The following is a 22,571-nucleotide window of genomic DNA, read 5'->3' as shown; positions in this document are numbered from 1 at the left end:
TGCAAAAGCATTAGAGCTCCGAATGCAAAATTGGGTAGCATAACGGCTGTAAATGCTCAAAAACAAATTTTGAGACAACCCAAAAATGGAATAGCGTAACCACTCAACTATCAAGTTCAACTCTCTGATCATCAAACTTACTTCCTGCTTCCTAGGAATAAAAGAAACCCAATATCTCTCGACCCGTAGTCCTATAGTTTACCGATCAGAAACATGAGCCTAGGAGAAGATGAGTAACCTAGTCCTTAATTCCCGCAGAAAAGACGAGGATGACCAGAATAGAATGACTTGAGAAGAGAACAAGAGTCTTACGTTCCCTTCCACAAACAATTCCCTTATATATAACTAAAGCAATTCTAGACTCAACTTCGACCAGTTTGGCTTAGTAATCCTACAGTCAGTCAGGCTCTGGTACCAACGCTGTCGGGACCCCGATCCTAAGCCATAGGAATCCAGCCTGTAACACATCGCATCCCTTTGTGGTCTCACGCACGGTTAACTCCACGGCTGCAGCCTTACCTTAGCCGGGGCCGTTTGCGTCTTTTGACTCACGTATGCGATAGTGTCGCTAGCAATCCAATGTCAAGGAACCCGGATCGACATGTCTAGTCTTAAACCAAAGTGGCAGTACCGCACAAGGACAGGCATACATGCCCCAACAAAGCAGGTGTCGGTCATCGGCGAATGTAGACGAGTCGTAGCAAGCTACAAGGACTCCATTACATCGCGTGACATTTCCCCGAAGGGGAAAGACACAGCAGCTAAGAAGGACACATGTCGGTCAACCTATGAGTCCGGAGCAGTAGCGAACTACCAAGGCTCGTTGGATCACAAAGGGGCATTTCCTTGTAAGGAGTGCTACTAAGGTTCACGACTAGGTAATCGAACCCCATACATATCAAGTACGACACACGTACGCATGGCATACCGATATGTATAGATACATCGATGGCATCACAACATAACCATAAACATACAACCTTTATTTAAGAGCCTCGGAAGAGCCACACACATAATATTACACATTAAGGGTCTCACGGCCCGTAATAACAGTAATACAATTACAAGCCAGCGGAAGAGTTATAAACTGTCTGGGTACAGACAGGGCAACTAGAAGGCACATGGCCTGACTATACTACAGAGCCGACGTAGGGCCAGATCGTAGCTGGGACACCAGCTACTCGTCGTCGTCGATGTCTACGAAGAACCCTCCATTAGGGTCATTAGCAACCTCTGCAACATTTATTAAGCAAACATGAGTACGAAGGTACTCAGTAAGACTTTAGGATGACTAACTACTGATGCAAGGTATCAAAAGGTATTGTGGGGTTTCATGCGGAAAGCCAGCATTTGACTCGTGGCTAGACAACTTGCATTTTTTAAATAATTTTGACAACTTGATTTCTCGCACACGAGTCCACTAACACCACAACAATACACTACCGTGGAATCATTCTGTCGCCGTACGGAAATGCCGTCCACGACACTCACGCTTATCTTGGCAATTTTATGAGTAGCCATGGAAGTTATCTATGAACAACATATGTCTCCAAGTAGTCCATATCCGTGGACGCGGCTATTCGAATAGATCATAACCCTGCAGGGGTGTACTTCTTCACACACGCTCTCGCCACTTATCGCCATGTGCACGTCATGCACCTCGGCAACCTTCAAGCGGAAGCCCAGCGAGGGAGTCGGCCACGACTGTTAACCACACTAGTACCTAGTCCAGGTTTATCGCCTATCTGAGAGTAACCCGTACGGAATTCCGGCCGAGGTTTCCGCCACGGCCTCAAACAATGTGCACAGGGTTCCCAAGCCCACCATCCGGGTGCCACTTGGTACACCGTGCCACTTCCTACCGTATCACAGCCCACCTCTCAGGTCAGCACCATGCACGGCCTCCAGCATTACTATAAACACCAGAAACTACTTGCAACTCCCGGACCGGGTACTACGCGATTAATAGGCCGAGCGGGGTCATATTTCAGGGCCCAGCATGTGGTAGTATCTAGTCTTGGAATACATACACGGAACTCAGTTCCTAAGGACGGTTCCAATGAAACAACCCGCCATGTACTCCTACACGGCCTTTCACCGGTACCTTTACCAAAACAGGTTCAACACACAACCTTTGCTCACCAAACACATTCCACAATTCTGTTCATCTCCCAGATGACAGACCATACACAACTCTAAGCATAGCATGCATAGCAGGATAAGGCACATCATAGCTCAAGCAACTACCAGGTATGCTAGGTTGCAAGGTTCAGCTATTTACTGTGAGAAGGTTAAGTCATGCAAAGGAAGTGGGTTCAACTATCGTGGCAAAAGCAGTTGAAGCATTTGATCTTAAATGCAATAATTAGGTGCAGGAGCAAGAACATGGGAGTTATCGGGATGATCAAAGGGGTTGCTTGCCTTGTTGCTCAGAGGAGGAACGATATCCGTCAGACGGATATTCGGTGGAATCCGGGGGTGCGGAGCCTACCGAAATGAATGGCAACATTCAATAACAATCATATGCACTCAAAATGATGCATGAGCATGGCATGAGAATGCAAGGTGATAAGTTATTATTTTCAACATGTATTAGATTTAGAGTTGATTTGAATCTCATTCGAATATCAATTCCAAACAGGGGTATTCTCGGATACCGGTTTAATTGATTCGACTTGATGCTCAGATCAACTTGATGTTAACATGCATGAAATGTCATGTTATGATACTGATTTGTAATTAGGACAGTGGTGAACACTGTATATATAATGGAATTTCAATATTTTTGCAATTTCCATTTAAAAAGTGATTATAAGAATTGAATTATTCCTTATTCCACAATTTAGGGTTCTGTAACTTTTTGAAACATAGTTGGAAATAGCATAATCAGAATCCTTGAATTTTTCTGATACTTTTTCATATATAAATTATTTTCATTGGAGTTATAGATTAATTTCTATGATTTTTACAAGTTTTAGCAATTTCCTGAATTAGTTTTATACTGGAAATTCTAATTATTGCATCAGACTGACGTCAGCAGGTCAGCCGACCTGTTCAGGTCAAACCTGACAGGGGGGCCCCACTGGTCAGCCTCTCTGGGACTAATCCCGCGCTGACCAGCCCTAATTGAGGTTTGACATGGCCTTGGGCCCACTTGTCAGCGAGTGATTAAGTCCTGAGCTGCTGGGTTAGCTTTGCCACGTCGACCCCCACCGGAGGGTGGTCGCGGGCGACCAAGCCCGCGGCGGAGGGCTCGCCAGAGGCGACCTAAACGGCGCTGCACAGCACCAAAACACACGCGGTTTGCAGCTACGGCACGCTGGTGAAGTGGCCGATCTGGCAGGAGCATCAGGGGATGCTAGGGTCGCCGGAAGAGGCGCCGGCGACGAGCCGGAGTGGCGGCCGAAGCTCGGCCTTCTATGAGAGACGGCTCTAGGGCACGGGGAGGGCAGCTGGAGGGCTCGACACGCTCCTGGAGGCTCCAGGAGCTCGAATCCTAGCTCGAGCGTGTGGGTCGGACACCACAGCGACGTCGACGACATGGCCGGCGGCAAGGAGCTCTCGGCCTTGGTGGGGAACGATGCACGCGAGAGCATGGGCAAGAGGGGAAACGATGACGAGCTCACGGCGGTTCCGATGGTGCTGAAGAGGGGCTCGGGGATGCGCCGGAGGGAGCGAATCGACGGGAGAGGTCCGGCGGCCGTAGGTGGAAGACGACGGCGTTGGGGGCGATGCAGAGCTTGGGGAAGCTTCGGCTTCTGCAGAGATGACCAGGGCGACGAGGCGGAGCTAAGGGACTACTCGGAGGAGGGTTCCCATGGCTAGAGGTGCTGCGGCTCGAGCTCGAGCTCGGCTCCAATGGCGGCAGCAGGAGGGAGGGCAAGATCCGAGAGGAGAGGAAGAACGGTGCTGGGGAATGGATAGAGGAGACCTCAGGGGGCTTATCCCCAGCCTTGCCAGCGCGATGCGGCGGCCAGGCAGGCGCACAGGTGCGTGGCCGCGCCGGAGGAGGCGGTGGCCACCTCCTGCTGCCTACTGGCGCGAGGGAGGGGACAAGCGAGGGAGATGGGCCGGGCCAGGCTAGGCGACAGGTAAGGGTTTTCCCATTTTTTCTGTTTTTGTTTTTCTGTTTTGCTAACTATTGTTTTGATAATTATTTCAGCTCCAAAACAAAAAGTAAAAAATATTTTAGACCTCCTGAAATATTGTTATAACATTCCCAACCATTTCCAAAGTTTTCAACATTTTTGGAAATTTATAGATTCTGATTTCAAATTTAAAACTTGAAACCAGTAGCCTTTTTCATTTATTTAAAATGCTTAAAGTGTCAAGAAAATAGTTTTCTCCAATGCTCATTTACTTTCATGATTTATCAGAAAGTTTGAACATTTCTTGAGGCCATTTTGGGTTCATTGATTTGAACTAGTTTGAGATTTTCTTTAATTGAAATGGTGGCTAGGGTTTTGAGTTTTTCCTTTGCCACTTTGTTGTTTTTGTTGAAACTTCTTAGATGCAAATGCAAAGAAGACATGAGCACAAGACTAACTTGCTTAGGGGTTAGGGATGTGACACAAAGCTTGCATCGACGTAACCCCTTTACGACGAACTCTTTAATCACCTCCATAATCGAGAAAAAAATCCTTAGTCCACTAGTTACTAAGGATATCTTTGACCGCTATCCAGTTATCCATTCCTGGATCACTCTTGTACCCCTTGAATGACTCATGGCAAGGCACACTTTAGGTGCGGTACACAACATAGCATACTAATAGAGCCTACAGCTGATGCATAGGGGACGACATTCGTCCTTTCTCTTTCTTCTGCCGTGGCCGGGCTTTTGAGTCTTACTCAAAAATTCAAACCTTATAACACAGCAAAGAACTCCTTCTTTTGCCGATCTATTCTAACACTTTCAAAAACTTGTCAAGGCAAGCATTTTCTTGAAAGTTCCATTAAGCACTTTGATGTATCTCCATAGATCTTGATGCTCAATGTTCAAGTAGCTCATCCAGGTTTTCCTTTGAAAAACTACCTTCAAACAACACTTTATGCTTTCCAGAATTTCCACATTATTTCTGATCAACAATATGTCAACCACACATATTCATGAGAAACTCTATAGTGCGCCCACTCACTTCTTTGGAAATACAAGTTTCTCATAAACTTTGTATAAGACCAAAAACTTTGATCATCTCATCAAAGTGTATATTCCAACTCTGAGATGCTTGCTCCAGTCCATAGAAGGATTGGTGGAGCTTTGCATACTTGTTAGCTTGCTTTAGGATTGATAAAATCTTCTGGTTGTATCACATACAACCTTTTCTCAAAGAAACAGTCGAGGAAACAATATTTTGACATCCTATATGCAAAATTTCATAAATGATGCAGCAACTGCTAACATAATTCAAACAGACTTTCAACATCGCTACGAGTGAGAATGTCTCATCGTAGTCAAGTCGTTGAACTTTGTCAGAAACATCTTCGCGACAAGTTGAGCTTTCTTAATGGTGACTTTTCACCATGATCATATGTCTTCCTTTTAAAGATCCATTCATAGTTAATAGTCTTATGACCACCAAGTGGTTCTTCCAAAGTCTATACTTTGTTTTCATACATGGATCCTCTCTCGGATTTCATGGCCTCCAGCCATTTGTCGGAATCCAGGCCCACCATCGCTTCTCCGTATCTCGTAGGTTCATTGTTGTCTAGCAACACGACCTCTAAGACAGGATTACCATACCACTATGTAGTAGTACGCATCCTTGTCCACCTACGAGGTTTTGGCCATGACTTGATACGAAACTTCATGATCACTATCATAAGCTTCCAATTCAATTGGTGTAGGCACCACAGGAACAACTTCCTACGCCCTGCCATACACTAGTTGAAGTGATCGTTCAATAACCTCATCAAGTATCCACCATACTCCAACTCAACTCTTTTGAAAGAAACCTTTCCTCCAGAAAGGACCCGTTTCTAGAAACAAACACTTTTGCTTCCAGATCTGAGATAGGAGGTATACCCAATTGTTTTGGTTGTCCTATGAAGATGCATTTATCTACTTTGGGTTCGAGCTTATCAAGCTGAAACTCTTTCACTTAAGCATCACAACCACAAAATTTTAAGAAATGATAACTTAGGTTTTTCTAAACTATAGTTCATACGGTGTCATCTCAACAGAATTACGTGGTGCCCTTTTTAAAGTGAATATTGTTGTCTCTAATGCCTAACCCATAAACGATAGTGGAAATTTGATAAGAAATATCATAATATGCACTATATCTAATAGGGCATGACTATGACATATGGACACACCATCAGTCTATGGTGTTCCAGGTGGCATGAGTTGTGAAACAAAGTTTCACCTTGTCTTAAACGTTTACCAAACTCGCAACTCAGATATATATATGTTTACATCCACAATCACACCGTAGACATATTATCCTCTTGTCACGATGATCTTCAACTTCACTCTGAAATTCACTAGTATCTACTCAAATCATCTGTGACGTAAGAACATAATGATATCCAGTGCATGCCTCAACACTCATTGGACTGCACACATCAAAATGTATTACTTCCAACAAGTTACTTTATTTTTCCATCTCACAAGAAAATGAGGTCTTTAGTCATCTTGCCCATATGGTATTATTTGCATGTCTCAAGTGATTCAAAAATCAAGTGAGTCCAAACAGTCCATTCGCATGGAGTTTCTTCATGCATTTACACCAACAGGCATGGTTTGCATGTCTCAAACGTTTAAAAAATGAGTGAGTACAAAGATCCATCAGCATGGAGCTTCTTCATGCATTTTGTACCAATATGACTAAGCAACAGTTCCACAAATAAGTGGTATTATCATTACTACTTTGTATCTTTTGGCAACAAATGTCGATCACTACAATCGAGATTCAATAAACCATTCATTCTAGGTGCAAGACCATTGAAGGTATTATTCAAGTAAACAGAATAATCATTATTCTCTTTAGATGAATAATCGTATTGCCATTAACATAATCCAATTATGTCCATGCTCAACGCAAACACCAAATAACAAATATTTAGGTTTAACACTAATCTCGATGGTAGAGGGAGCGTGGGATGTTTGATCATATCAACCTTGGAAACACTTCCAAGATACGTCGTCACCTCGCCTTTATCTAGTCTCCGTTTAATATGTAGCTTTCATTTCGAGTTCCTAACACTTAGCAATCGAACCGGTTTCTAATACGCTGGTGCTACTAGGAGTACTAGTAAAGTATAGACAGTTATCATGTATATCCAATATTCTTTGTTGACTTCGGCATCCTTATTTTCTACCAAGTATCTAGGGTAGTGTCGGTCAATACGCACAACATAAGCCATGGGTAGGCTAAAGAAGGTAGGAACCGAAGTGGCACCGGAGGGCGCTGGGGCGAGGTTGTTACAAGCATGGAACGCATGATGTACCCAGGTTCAGGGCTCTCCGCAGAGCTAATACCCCTAGTCCTGCCGGAGTGTATGATATGTATGGATGGGATTACAAGGTTGCTCCTGGAGCTGTATTGCGGAGGAGGAAGAAGGAGCAGCCGGCTCATCTATGCCTCTCCTATGTGGTTGGTGTGTGTGTGTGATCAGTTGACCGACCCTCTGCATGGAGGGGGCGGGGGGTTTATAGATGAACCCACCGACCTACAATATGGATAAATGGCACAAGATTGGGACCCAGCTGGCAGCCTCGCCGAGTGGCCATGGGGCCCATGGGGGTCTTGTCTTGTCGCTTGAGGGGACTGCCGGCTGCGAGGTCACGTCTGGCTGTGGGACCCGCCGGCTAGCCAAAGAGGCTCTCCCGTAAGGTTGACGCAGGACATGTGTGGTACGTCAGGCGTTGTCCAGCGAGATTCGTCATGGGTATACGGTACGGCCGCCTCCACTGTTCCCATGCCGAGTGCAGTAATGGAGTGGGAGTTTCACGGCCAACATTGTGTTGGGTGATGGATCACAGAAGGGGGAGGTCAGCTGCGTGGCCGCCGATGCTGGCACCCGCCGTGCACTCCGATCCAGTACCTTTGCTGACGCGTAGCCACCTTTAATTGTACGGTCTCATCATGACCTACGATCTGATGTGACTTGCGATCCCCGGCCAGCTAGCCTGCTTGACTAGCCGGCTTGGGCACGGACGCCTCGTCCCTTGCCAGCTAGCTTGGCCTAGGAGGCCAGGAAGAGGTAGCTGTCTTGCCTTCAGCCGGCAGGTGTTGCCTGGCCGGCCACAGAGTTGGCTCTCTCGCCCCCTAGCCGGTAGGTATCGCCTAGCCGGCCAGGGGACTAGGGTCTTGTAGAGTTGTTCTTGGTCATTCCTTTTGGGCCGGAGATAAAGGAGCAGGCTCATTGAGCCTACCCCAGGGTTATCCCCCCGACAGTAGTCCCCGAAGCTGGAGAGGCCCGCCGCTTGGTTGCGGGTGGCCTCACCGGCTTGATTGCTTGTCGTTGTATTCCTGCCGCCGCCTACGGCAGGGGGCGTCGGCTCAAGAGCTGGCTGGCTTCCAAGCGACGCCTTGACTTCGTCGTAGGCTGCGCGACTCGGGCCACGTGCCAGGCCTGGCCTGACGTGATGATGGTTTATGCAGGTGACAGGACCGGGCCTGGGCCCTGGGTCCCGCCACGACGCCCCCTCGGCCGCCGTGCAGAGGATACTCTGCGGATTTACTACGCGACGGTTGGGTTTCGGGAAATGCTACCGCCCGTAATACACGGGATTAGTGGGGCTCTGCACGCACCGGATCCCCTCCCCACGATCCTTCGTGGGGTTTAAATGGGATGCGGGGGTACCGAGGAGGCCATTCGCCCCCTTCTCGCCCCGCATCGACGCCCTCTTCCTCCCTAAGCCCAGAGAGAAATAGTTCGTGTGCCTTCGTCTTCACCCTCTCTGTCACCGTCGCGCGACCAATATTCCCGAGCGTCTGTCGCCTGCTGTCATGGTGAGCGGCTCCTCTTCGAAGAAGACCTCGTCTCACGGAACTTGGCTCGGCAGTGAGATTTGCGACGGCCATATCAAGGCGCTCCACCACCGCCTGATGTTACCCCCGACCTCTCTCGTGACTGTGCAAATCCCTAACGCCTACACGGCCCTTATGCCGCAGGAAGGAGAGATCGTCGTATTCGACGAGCACTTCTACAAGGGCTTCGGGCTCCCGGCGAGCTGTGATACGTCTCAATCGTATCTACTTTTCCAAACTCTTTTGCCCTTGTTTTCGACTATAATTTGCATGATTTCAATGGAACTAACCTGGACTGACGCTGTTTTCAGAAGAATTGCCTTGGTGTTATTTTTGTGCAGAAATCAAAGTTCTCCAAACGTCCTGGAAATTTACAAGGAGCAGTTTTGGAAAATAATTAAAATATCTGCGGCAAGTTCCACCTCAGGGGGTGGGCTAGTGGGCCACAAGCCCCTGCTCCGTCACCACCCCCCTGGTGGCAGTGGGCTGGCTTGTGGGGCCCACAGGCACCTGCCGCCCCCAACTCCAGCTCTATAAGTTGCCTTTCATCCGAGAAAAAATAAAAAGAGAAGTTTTTGTCACGTTTACGATACGGAGGCGCCGCCACCTCCTGTTCTTCATCTGGAGGGCAGATCTGGAGTCCGTCTTGGGCTCCGGGGAGGGGAAATCGTCGCCATCGTCATCGTCAACCTTCTTCCCTCTCCAATTCCATGAAGCTCTTCGTCGTTCGTGAGTAATCTATTCGTAGGCTCGCCGGGCGGTGATGAGTAGGATGAGATCTATCATGTAATCGACTTAGTTTTGATGGGGATTGATCCCTAGTATCCACTATGTTCTGAGATTGATGTTGCTACTACTTTTTCATGCTTAATGCTTGTCACTAGGGCCTGAGTGCCATTATTTCAGATCTGAAATTATTATGTTGTCACAAATATAGGTGTGTTTTAGATACGATCTTGCAAGTTGTAGTTACCTACTATGTGTTATGATCCGACAACCCCGGAGTGACAATAACCGGAACCACTCCCGGTGATGACCATAGTTTGAGGAGTTCATGTGTTCACCAAGTGCTAATGTGTTGGTCTGGTTCTTTATTAAAAGGGGAACCTTAATATCCCATAGTTTCCTTTTGGACCCCGCTGCCACGGGAGGGATGGACAATAGATGTCATGCAAGTTCTTTTCCCTAAGCACGTATGAAGACACACAGAATGCATGCCTACATCACATTGACGAACGGGAGCTAGCCACTTATCTCTCCGGGTTATAGATGTTGCATGATGAATATCATCCAAACAAATCACCGACCCATTGCCTACGAGTTTGTCCTAGTGCTGTTGTTCCCTGTTTTCCTTTGCTGCTGCTACTACTACTGTTGCTACTGTTGTTACTTGTCTTGCTCTGCTGCTGCTGCTACTACTGTTGCTACTACAGTTGCTTGCTACTGTTGCTACAGCTGTCACTACTGCTGTTCCTTGCCACTGCTATTGCTCGTTACACTGCTGTTACTCGCTACTTTGTTGTTACTACGTTGCTTGCAGATACTAATCTTTCAGGTGTGGTTGAATCTGACAATTCAACTGCTAATACTCGAGAGTATTCTCTCACCTCCTGTCGTGCGAATCAACAAATTTTAGTCGAATACTCTACCCTCGAAAATTGCTGCGAACCCACGCGCTGGTGGGCATCAACAACATTCTTCTAGTCTCATTACTGGGGAGTGCTTTCAGCATTCTTCTGGTATCGTTGTAGGGGAAGGTTTGTTGTCATAAGCATTCGTCTAGCTAATGCCAGAGATTGCAGGATCAACATTTTTCTGGCGTTGTTGCCGGGGAGGTATTGCTATATTCTCCGAGTCACTTGGGATTTATATCTGTTGATCACTATGAAGAATCTGAAGGATCCGAAGACCAAAGTCTTGCCCTCAACTACGAGGGGAGGTAAGGAATTGCCATCTAGCTCTGCACTTGATTCACCTTCAGTTATGAGTAAGTTTGCGACTTCACCTCCTGCTAGAAATGTTGATTCGTCGCATGTGTTTGATGATTCTTGTGATACTACTGCTAGAGATTCTATGCTTGATACTATGCCTGATGATACTATGCTTGATACTGCTAGAGATGCTATGCTTGATATTTCTAGAGATGTTATGCTTGGTACTGCTTTGCCTGATGATGCTAGAGATGCTATTTTGCCTGATGATGCTATGCTTGATACTGCTAGAGATACTCCTTTGATTGACGTTCCACTAGGAGTGTTCCTTGATGCTCATATTGCTAGAGTTACTGCCAACGCTCGTGATGCTTCTGAAACTACCGATACTATTGAGATAGAACCTGCTTTTGCTCCTGCTAGATCTAGCTCTCCTAGATATGAATTGCCTGTTATACCTGAGGGTTACGTTATGGAGGGAGAGATAGCTGAGGATTTTCTTGCGTGTAAGGATGCCTATGACGCTGACAAATTACTTCTCAAGTGGAAGGAAAAATCTCGGGAAGCTAGGATGAAAAATGACCCGAAGTTTGCCACTTCGCCTATCTTTGTCACCGATAAGGATTATGAATTCTCTGTTGACCCTGAGATAATCTCTCTATTCGAATCTGATCCTTTTCACGGTTATGAGTCAGAGACGGTCATAGCCCATCTTGCCAAACTATCCGAAATAGCCAACCTCTTCACTAATGAGGAGAAGATCCTCCACTACTATATCCTTAAGATGTTTCCGTTCTCTCTAAAGGATGATGCTAAAGCCTGGATCACCTCTCTTGCTCCTGGATGTGTGCGTAGTCCCTAGGAGATGTTCTATTACTTCTGTGAGAAATATTTCCCTGCCCATAAGAAGCAAGCTGCCTTGCAGGAAATATACAACTTTGCTCAACTCCAAGAAGAGAGTCTTCCACAAGCTTGAGGGAGGCCCGTCCAGCTACAAAATGCTTTGCCTGATCACCCTCTTAAGAAGAACGAGATACTTGATATCCACTATAACGGACTTACCGATGCCTCTAGAGACTACCTAGATAGTTGTGCCGGTTGTGTTTTTAGGGAACGAACTGTAGAACAAGCTGAGACGCTACTGAATCACATCTTGATCAACGATAATGCTTGGACTATTCCCGAACCACCTCCTAAGCAACCTCCTAAGAAAAGAGGTATTCTATTCCTCAGTCCCGAAGATATGCAAGAAGCCAAGAAATGTATGCAACAGAAAGGCATTAGATCTGAAGATGTCAAAAATATACCACCTATCGAAGAGATCCATGGTCTCGATAACCCGATACCGGTAGTAGAAGTGAATTCTCTGCATAGGTTTGATGAGAGTGATATTCCTTTTGATAAACCTGCTAGCCTATGCTTTGATGAATTTGACAACTCTGTTGCCAAAAAACAGAGTTTCAATGATTATGTTAGCAGACATTTGGAACAAAGTACTCGTATGCTTAGCCATTTAAGTGCTTCCATAGACAGAAATGTCAACGATCTGAAGCTTCTGAGTAAACATGCCTCTATGATTACTATTCAGGTAGAACAAGTACTTAAAGCTCAGAATGACCTGCTCAAGGAATTAAATGACAACTCTCTCAAAGTCATTACTAGAGGAGGCAAAATGACTGAGGAACCTTTGTATCCTGAAGGTCATACTAAGAGAATTGATTGAGATTCTCAAGGAATCAATGCTAATACACCTAGTCATCCTAAGGAGAAAAAGAAGGATGGTAGGAACCTGCACGCCAGTTCACCAAATACTGTCACACCTGAAGAACCTAATGATATTTCTATGTCTAATACAGAAACATAATCTGGTGATGAACATGAACCTGGTGACAGCTTGGACAGTGATGTTCGTAATGATGCTCAACCTAGCAATGACGAGGATGTGGAGATTGAACCTACGGTTATTCCTGATAATCCACAACCTAAGAGATACGAAAAGAATGACTTCTCTGCTAGGAAGCATGGTAAAGAAAGAGAGCCATGGGTTCAGAGACCTATGCCCTTTCCTCCTAAGCCATCCAAGAAAAAGGATGATGAGGATTTTGAGCGCTTCGTTGAGATGATAAGACCCGTCTTTCTGCAGATGCGGTTAACTGATATGCTCAAGATGTCTCCTGACGCCAAGTACATGAAAGATATCGTGACTAATAAATGTTAGATACCAGATCTTGAGATCTCCATCATGATTGCCAACTACACTTTCAAAGGTGGAACTCCTAATAAACTTGGTGATCCCGGAGTGCCCACTATACCATGCTCCATTAAAGGAAACTACGTAAGAACTGCCTTATGTGACCTTGTAGCCGGTGTTAGGTTATGCCGCTCTCTCTTTATCGTAGACTTGAGTTGGATAAGTTGACACCCAATGAAATTTCTTTGCAAATGGCCGACAAATCAACTGCTTTCACTATCGGCATTTGCGAGGATGTGCGTGTTGTGGTTGCTAACACCACTATCTTAACAGACTTTGTTATCTTGGATATTCCCTAGGACGATGCCATGGCTATCATCCTCGGAAGACCCTTTTTAAACACTGTAGGGGCTGTTATAGATTGCAACAAAGGCAATGTCACTTTCCATGTCAATGGTAATGAGCACACACTGCACTTTCCGAAGAAACGATATCATGTACATTGCATCAATGCTATCGAAAAGACTTCATCGATTCTCATTGGGAGCTTTGAATGCCCTATTCCTCGTGTCAAGATGAAGTATGATTTGCTTGTTGGGGAGATTCATATCCCCTTTGAGGTGACTTAGTGCCTATTCGAAAATTCTCCATTTTCTCTTGCGATTCGAGAAAGTTTTGTCATAAGGACTTGATCAACCCCATTGACGGATTTCTTTCGATGACCATGAGACGGATGAATCAGAGAGTGACATACCTCTGTTTTGAGTTTTCCTTTTCTGCTGCTTAGAAGAAAAATGATGGAATTTGTTTAGCTTTTCCTGTTTTCTGTTTTAGCATCCCGGAGAAAAATACCTCGAAAATAAAAGTTCTCCGACGGTCCTAAAAATTTAGTATGATTTTTTCTGGAATTTTTGAAAATTTCTGGGCCTGAGAGTTGGCCTGGGGGCCTGACCAGTGGGCCACAAGCTCCCGCACCGCCACCTACCCCCTGGTGGCAGGGTGGAAGCTTGTGGGGCCCACAGGCACCCCCTCCACTCATTCCAGCTCCCAGCCTCTTCTTCCACCTCCAGAAAAATTGTTTCGCAGCTCAAACCCGTGTTCTTGCTCATTTGGCTGTGATTTTCGATCTCCTTGCTCAAGGCACCATTCTTCGAACCGTTTTGGGGAAATTGCTCCTTGGTAAGTGACTCCTCCATTGGTCCAATTAGTTTTTGTTCTAGTGCTTTATCCTTTGTGAATTCTTGGTACCTTGGTGTCCCTGTTCTTGAGCTTGAAAAGTTGATTTTAGTTGGTCCCAAGTAGTTTTAGCGCGTGATACGGTCTCTAGGCACTAGTGGAAGTGGTTGCTACAAGTTATGTTAATCCTTATTCACTTTTCTCTCGAAGTCTCTAAAAAAATTTCAGAATTTTTCAGAGCTAGAAAAGGGAAAAGATGAGGAGGTTCTTGAGAGGCTCTTCAAGCCGTAACCACAAGGAGGATGAGAAGAACCACCCCAAGTACGTAGTCCCTCGAATCACAGAAGTTCGAGCGTGCGAGTGGCCAAGTGATGAATTTTTGCGCGCCGCCGGACTTTATGAAGACTTTTACTACTTGGTGGAGAACGCAGGTCTTACTGCGTTCGTAGAAGATAAGTGCCCACAATATCTCCTCACCAATATTTTCGTTCAAAGCTTCAACTTTTTTCCGAGGAAGAATTCTCCCATGGTTGAGGTCATGATATACGATGTCCCCCAGTGCATGACGCTGAAGGATTTTTGCAATATATGCAAATTACCCTATGTTGGGGATATCCGTGACCCTCGTCCACGGGACTTGGAGGATTTCATTGGTTCTATTGTTGTTGGAGAGGAGAGAGGAGTGTCTCGCGCTAGAATTGCTAGCATACATTTTCCTGTGCTTCAGTACTTCTCACTATTTGTGGGAAAATGTTTGATTGGCCGAGGGGAGGCTGGATCACTTAGTTCTCCAAACCTTTCGGTTTTGCGCGAAGGCCTTTGTAACGATAAGACTTATAGCTTGGGCGCTATAGTAGGTCAACGGTTGAACCTGAATCGTTCTAACGGAGTCGTCTATGGAGGTATCTATGCTACCCGTCTTGCCAGACACTTTGAGATACCCATTAGACTGGGAGAGGAAGGACAGATGCTTCTCCCTGAGAGATATCAGGATTATGACAGCATGGTTCGCCATGATTTTCTGGATAGAGATGCTAGTAGACGGATGATTTATAACCTGGCGTTTAGTGAGGGTACTCAAGAGACTATTACTTTGCCTGCTCCTTGTTTGTTTGATCTTCATGCAGGCAGGTACGCTATTATGCCCGCGGACATCTACACATATTGGGGCTTGGCCCAACCACATGCGCTCGTGCCCGAGCCGCCAGTCGAGTACCAAACGCCAGTTTATCAGTGGGAGCCAGAGGAGCTCGCACAGCAGTGGCATCCACAGTCTGCTCCGGAGTATCCTGGAGCTGGTGATTTCCCACCATGGGAGTAGACCAAGCTAGGCCAAAAGCCTAAGCTTGGGGGAGTACGTGTTCTCACTGACTTTACATTTATGCTTATGCTTTCACTTTGTTAGCCGGTGTTTACACTTTGCCACTGTATTATCCATGCTAGTTTATTTCCGTTTTCTTGTTTTCTTGTTTCGTGTCCTTTTAAGAAAACCCAAAAAGATTTTGCTTTCTTCTTTTGCTTGTTGGGAGCTTTCCCGTGTAAATAGCTTTCTTTTCTTTGTGTCGAGGTAGAAGATATTGGTTACAATGCTTAGTGGTTCTTACATGCTTACTTTAGCTTTCAAAGAGCCATATTATTTTTTCTTCTCCTTTGTGTTTGCCTGCAGATTCAGCTTAGTCCAATGCGCTTATTATCGTTTTCATCGTTCGATCGTGCAAATGAAAGGCAACAATGATGATATATGATGAAGTGACTGAGACTGAAAAGCTGGTATGAACTCTATCTATTTTGTTTTTGTAAATATGACTAGCTTGTCAACCCAGATTTAGCTTTGTTGTGAGAGAACCATGTTTGCAATGACAACATAGAGATCGTAGTTTCTGATGCCATGCTTATTTAGCTGAGAGCTTATAATGGTTTGTCTTGAATGACAACATAGATTTTGAGATGACTATGATGTAGTATGATAGGATGGTAATCTCCTTTGAATGTTTCAAGTGGCTTGAGTTGGCGCATGTTGATGCATGTAGTTGAAACAAAATCAACATAGCCTCTATGATGTTCGTGTTCATGGTGATTTATATCCTGTTCATGCTTGCATTCAATGTTAGTCAAACTCATTGCATCTTGATGACTGTTGTCGCTCTCTAGTTGGTCGCTTCCCAGTCTTTTGCTAGCCTTCACTTGTACTAAGCGGAATACTGCTTGTGCATCCACTTCCATAAACCCAAAAGTTTTTCCACGAGAGTCCACCATACCTACCTATTTGCGGTATCTACCTGCCGTTCCAAGTAAATTTGCATGTGCCACTCTCTAAACCTTCAAGAAATAATCTGTTTTGCATGCCCGAACCGCTCATGTGGTGACAGGGGGCTATTGGTATCTTTCATGCTAGGAGTGTTATCCTCGACATGTTTTTATTCACAATCATTCACGAGAAAGGGGACGGTATATGGGATGCCCGGTTCCACGCTTAAATCGAAAACATAAATGTAAAACAAAACTCCCCATGGATTGATGTCAGTAGGGACGGTACCCGAGGATTCGGCTAGCCGTGGAGTGTGATTGATTGGTGGTGGGGGAGTTAAAACTTTACTTTTCTGTTTGGGAACCGCCTATAGCTTGAGTAGCATGGAAGATATTGAGAACTCTTGGTCATTGCCTTGACAATGAAAGCATGCCACCCAAAATTATTATCTCTGTTTTCAAAGCTTGAGCTCTGGCACCTCTCCAAATCAATGCTTCCCTCTGCGAAGGGCCTGTCTATTTATTTTCCTATCGAATCATCCTCCTCTTATATAAGCACCAATTAGAGAGCACCTCTGTCATTTTTATGCTTTCCTTTTGGTTGATATTGATTATGACTATGATTGGATCTTCGTTGCTATGAATTACAATGTTTAGTCAGCCCTTGATCTTTGAAAGTGCTCTGCATTTGTGTTTTGCGGTCTCAGACAGAGCTAGCGAGATACCACCTATTCATATTGCTTCATGCTTGTTTTGATTGTAGTGTTGGTTTTTGAAACTCATTATTATTTGCTCGTTAGCTGATTATGACATTGATATTAGTTTACCGTGAGACCTTTGTGTCATTTGCTTATGTGGTTAACTTGTGATCTTGCTGAAATTTTTATTATGAGTTACACATAGTTGCAACAACAAGATCAAACAGAGTTTGTCAAAGTTTTTCTTTCTCTCTCAGTTTGTCAACTGAGTTGCTTGAGGACAAGCAAGGTTTTAAGCTTGGGGGAGTTGATACGTCTCCATCGTATCTACTTTTCCAAACTTTTTCCCTTGTTTTGGACTATAATTTGCATGATTTGAGTGGAACTAACATGGACTCAGGCTGTTTTCAGCAGAATTGCCTTGGTGTTATTTTTTTGCAGAAATCAAAGTTCTCCAAACGTCCTGAAAATTTACGGGGAATAGTTTTGGAAAATAAGAAAAATATCTGCGCCAAGTTCCACCTCAGGGGGTGGGCCAGTGGGCCACAAGCCCCTGCTCCGCCACCACCCCCCTGGTGGCGGTGGGCAGGCTTGTGGGGCCCACAGGCACCTGCCGCCCCCAACTCCAGCTCTATAAGTTGACTTTCGTCCCAGAAAAAATAAAAAGAGAAGTTTTCGTCGCGTTTACGATACGGAGGGGCCGCCACCTCCTGTTCTTCATCTAGAGGGCAGATCTGAAGTCCGTCTTGGGCTCCGGAGAGGGGAAATCGTCGCCATCGTCATCATCAACCTTCTTCCCTCTCCAATTCCATGAAGCTCTTCATCGTTCGTGAGTAATCTATTCGTAGGCTCGCTGGGCGGTCATGAGTAGGATGAGATCTATCATGTAATCGGGTTAGCTTTGATGGGGATTGATCCCTAGTATCCAATATGTTCTGAGATTGATGTTGTTACTACTTTGCCAAGCTTAATGCTTTCCACTAGGGCCCGAGTGCCATGATTTCAGATCTCAAATTATTATGTTGTCACCAATATTTGTGTGTTTTAGATCTGACGTTGCACGTTGTAGTTACCTACTATGTGTTATGATCCGGCAACCCCGAAGTGACAATAACCGGAACCACTCCCGGTGATGACCATAGTTTCAGGAGTTCATGTGTTCACCAAGTGCTAATGTGTTGGTCCGGTTCTTTATTAAAAGGAGAACCTTAATATCCCGTTGTTTCCTTTTGCACCTCGCTGCCACAGGAGGGATGGACAATAGATGTCATGCAAGTTCTTTTCCCTAAGCACGTATGTCGACACACGGAATGCATGCCTACATCACATTGACGAACGGGAGTTAGCCACTTATCTCTCCGTGTAATAGCTGTTGCATGATGAATATCATCCAAACAAATCACCGACCCATTGCCTACGAGTTTGTCCTACTGCTGATGTTACTTGTTTTGCTCTGCTGCTGCTGCTACTACTGTTGCTACTGCTGTTACTTGCCTTGCTCTGCTGCTGCTACTACTACTGTCGCTTGCTACTGTTGCTACTTGCTACCGCTGTAACTACTGCTGTTCCTTGCCACTGCTATTTCTCGTTACACTGCTGTTACTCGCTACTTCGCTGTTACTTTTCAGGTGTGGTTGAATCTGACAATTCAACTGCTAATACTCGAGAGTATTCTCTCACCTCCCGTCGTGTGAATCAATAAATTTGGGTCGAATACTCTACCCTCGAAAACTGCTGCGAACCCACGCGCTGGTGGGCCATCAACAACATTCTTCTAGTCTCATTACTGGGGAGTGCTTTCAACATTCTTCTGGTGCCGTTGCAGGGGAAGGTTTGTTGTCATAAGCATTCGTCTAGATAACGCCAGAGATTGCAGGATCAAACACCTTCTTCTCCAACTGGCTCATCTTCTTTGGCCTGCAGCCGCACCACCTGGCGCCAAACGCCATTCTCAAGCTGTGTGCCTTCGTCGTCCTGTGCGAGGGCTTTCTGGGGATCGAGCCTCGCCTCGACCTGTGGCAGGGCTTGTTCTTCTTCAAGCAGCAATCCAGGAAGATGGACAAGGCCGAGCTGGAGAAAATCAACGGTCCTCGCCCGATGACACCGTGCGGAGCCGCACTAGTGCATCACCGGTTGAAGTCCGGCTTCCCCTAGATGCCACTTCAAGAATCCATCAAGCAGTGGCAGAAAGGCTTCTTGTATGTGAAGAACACCAGCCATGAACACGACGCCCTCAACATTCCCCCCTTCAACATCGATCCTCCGATGGAGAAGTTGAACTGGGGAGCGAAGTAACCGAAGCCGATTCTCGAGGTGGTGCAGATCGGCGCCTACCTCGATAGCTTGAAGGATCGCGGCCTCCTTGGTCGTGACCTGCTTACCACCATTGTCGCCCGCAGGATCCTGCCTCTGCAGAGGTGGCCCCATCTGGTTTGCTGGCTGTGGGGGCTGGCCCCTTACAGCAGGTCCCGTCCACCTCCGATGGTAAGCACTCTCATTGAGTCTTTTCTTGTTGTTTTTCTTGTAGTCGATCCTCTTTTTGAGCCGGCCGCCGACTCCGTTACGCAGATGTCTGAGAAGCTGCAGGCACTCAATCCGCCTGCCCCCGACGTGGTGACGTCTGATGCCTCAGAGACCGAGGACGAGGGCATGATCGAGTCTCATTCTTCCGCCTCCGATGGTTCGAAGGACGCGCTGGAGTCGGAGGGCACGGAGCCGTCTGGTGAGCATCTGAAGCCCTCCATTGTTGATTGGACGGATGATGATGAGACTTCATCCTCCCTATCTAATGCAATCTTCGAGGAAGACTCTGACGGGGTGGAGGAACTCACCAGCCCGCCCCTGACGCGCGGGCAATGTTATAAGGCCGAGGCGGCCGGTCTTGGTTAGGCGGACCAGACGAAGGGAAAGGGTGCCACAGCTTCCAGGCCGGCTCCCAAGCGATCCGCGATGGGCCCTCCAGTCGGAACACTAGCACGCGACAGTAAGAAGCGCCGTGCTGGTGGCGGTAACAGGCAGGTGCCCATCGTCGCGGGGTAATGGTTCCCTTTCATTCTTTTTACTTTGTCTTGCGCGAAGACTTGTTCCTCAAAGCTCTACTTGACAGGGAGGCGGAGGATGTAGAGGAAGACACCGCCTCCGTCGCTGAGCGAGCCGGCTGGGCATCGGCTAACACTGCCCAAAATGAACTTGAGGAGCAATCCACCCGCTGCTGGGATGCGGCTGCGGAGAAGATGGCCAAAGGCCAATCTCGACCCAGCCGGGCCGAGAAGCCTGCGGAGAGGCGTACGAAGGCTAGACATGACCCCTCCACGCGTACTCGCGTGGAGGAGCCAGCTATCGAGGCGGCCCCGAGGCGCACCCGGAAGACCGAGGCGGCCAAGCCGTCTGTTGGGGATATTACCTGCGGATAACCCGCCCTTAGTGGGACGGGTCATCAAGGGGGCGACTCAACATTCGAAGCGCGGCCCTTAGCCCAAAGGCTGGATGGCGGTTCGAGAAGCTATGAGGATGATAGGTTACCAAAGGAGCTCCTGATCTTGGAAGACACGGCGACTTAGAGATAGGAAAGCTGCGATATGTAGCATGGCCATGACTCTTGTAAACCCTAGGAACTCCACCTATATATAAAGGTGGGTCCTGGGAGAGGTCAGGCGAGTTACAGATAATCGAGAACTAGGTCAGGCGAGTTACGCCCTCCTTGTAATCGAAACCATCATTAATCCACTCAAAGAAGGACGTAGGCTTTTACCTCCTCACGAGGGGCCGAACCTGGGTAAATCCGAGTCTCGCTTTCACTCACCCCCTTCGAGTCGCCACCAAGGTGCGATGGCTCCATCTTTATGTCCTTTGACGAGGACATCTGCCGTGATAAAACCACGACAGTTGGCGCCCACCGTGGGGCTAACGCCCGGTGGAGTTGAGTTCTCGAAGGGAGCCCTACCAGAGTCAGAAAGTTACGCGGCCGGCATCATGACAAAGAGCCACCGCGGAAGGTACTACATCGACAACTCGCTGTGGGGGCCAGAAGCCGACTCAGTAGAATCTGGTTACAGAGTCCTCTTCGGCAGGATCAACATCTTCATCAGCATGATTGGGACGCCCGTGCCTGAGCCGGACACATCCACCGACATCATCGAGCCGGCCAGGTACATCCTCCCCATCACACCATGGGACAGAAGTCGCCACGCTTTCGTCGGTTTTACGCAGGGAAACGATGTACAAGACGATCCGGCTGCCCAGGAGACCACCCCCGTCAATTCTGACGACGAGTCATCCATGGGCGAGACATGTTCAATCCATCCTCCCCAGGAAGGACAACTCGGAGGGATGTCATTGGCAATGGACCCCGAGATCGTCGAGAGATCCCATCGACAAATCGCCATCTACATGACGGGGTCGGCGCAGCCTCAGCAAAATCCGGCCGGCAACAACAAGACCGGTGGGACGTCGAAACCCCCAGCACAAACTATGGTGGAGTTAGCGGCGGAAGTCGCCAGCCTTATGGCGACCGTTGTCACATCCGAGAATCAGGAGTCTATCAATGCCGAGCTAGCAAAACTGTGGGAGGCGATGGACAAAGTGTAGCGGGACATGGAAGTAGAAGCCGCCAGGGTAGATACGCAGCAGGCTGCAATCGCAGCAGAGACGGAGCGGTTGAACACCGAAGGCTGGCGGCTCGAGAGACAGCAGCACGCGTCCGATGCCGTTCTCCAAAGGAGGCACCACAGACGTATCCCGGCCGACTTACATCCAACCTACCTTTCCAACACCCCGCGCACCACCGGGGCCGGTCCTGATTGACCTTTACAAACTGTTCCGAGGGGAGGTCCGGTTCCACCACCTAACCCGCCGCCGCCTCAACCAATGGATGCCCATGCGACTCGGTTCTAGACGCCATGAGGTCACTTCTCGAATCCGTGGATATTGTGCTGGTGCAAACCCACCACCTGGAGACCCTTCCGATTTACGGAAACTCCCCGGCCGAGATAGAGGCGAGAAACGCCATCGAGATGCTAAAGACGGTCGTGGTCCAGCACGCGCAGTATTCTCATAGCCTCGATCGGCTGCACTCCACGCCTCAGGTGAGCCATACTAGAAGTCACCATGAGGACATACACACGGTAACCAACAGGCCACGGCAATTCCCTCAAAATAACCCACTTGGGATGCCCGACACGAGAGCCCAAGATATCGTGCTCGTAGCACGAGCTCCAAGTCAGATAGAAACAGCAGCTGCGGCAGGTCAGGTCTATCCGGCTTACACCTCGACACCTCCGCACCCTTGGACGCGGGAGGCAAGTACATCGGAGTATCGTGTCTTGCACCGGTTCTGCGTAATGAACGGATGCCA

The sequence above is a fragment of the Hordeum vulgare genome, chromosome 4H (genome assembly GCF_904849725.1).
Source record: "Hordeum vulgare subsp. vulgare chromosome 4H, MorexV3_pseudomolecules_assembly, whole genome shotgun sequence".
Lineage (NCBI taxonomy): Eukaryota > Viridiplantae > Streptophyta > Magnoliopsida > Poales > Poaceae > Hordeum > Hordeum vulgare.
The sequence above is the reverse complement of the archived record's forward strand: the minus strand, read 5'-3'. Positions refer to the sequence as shown.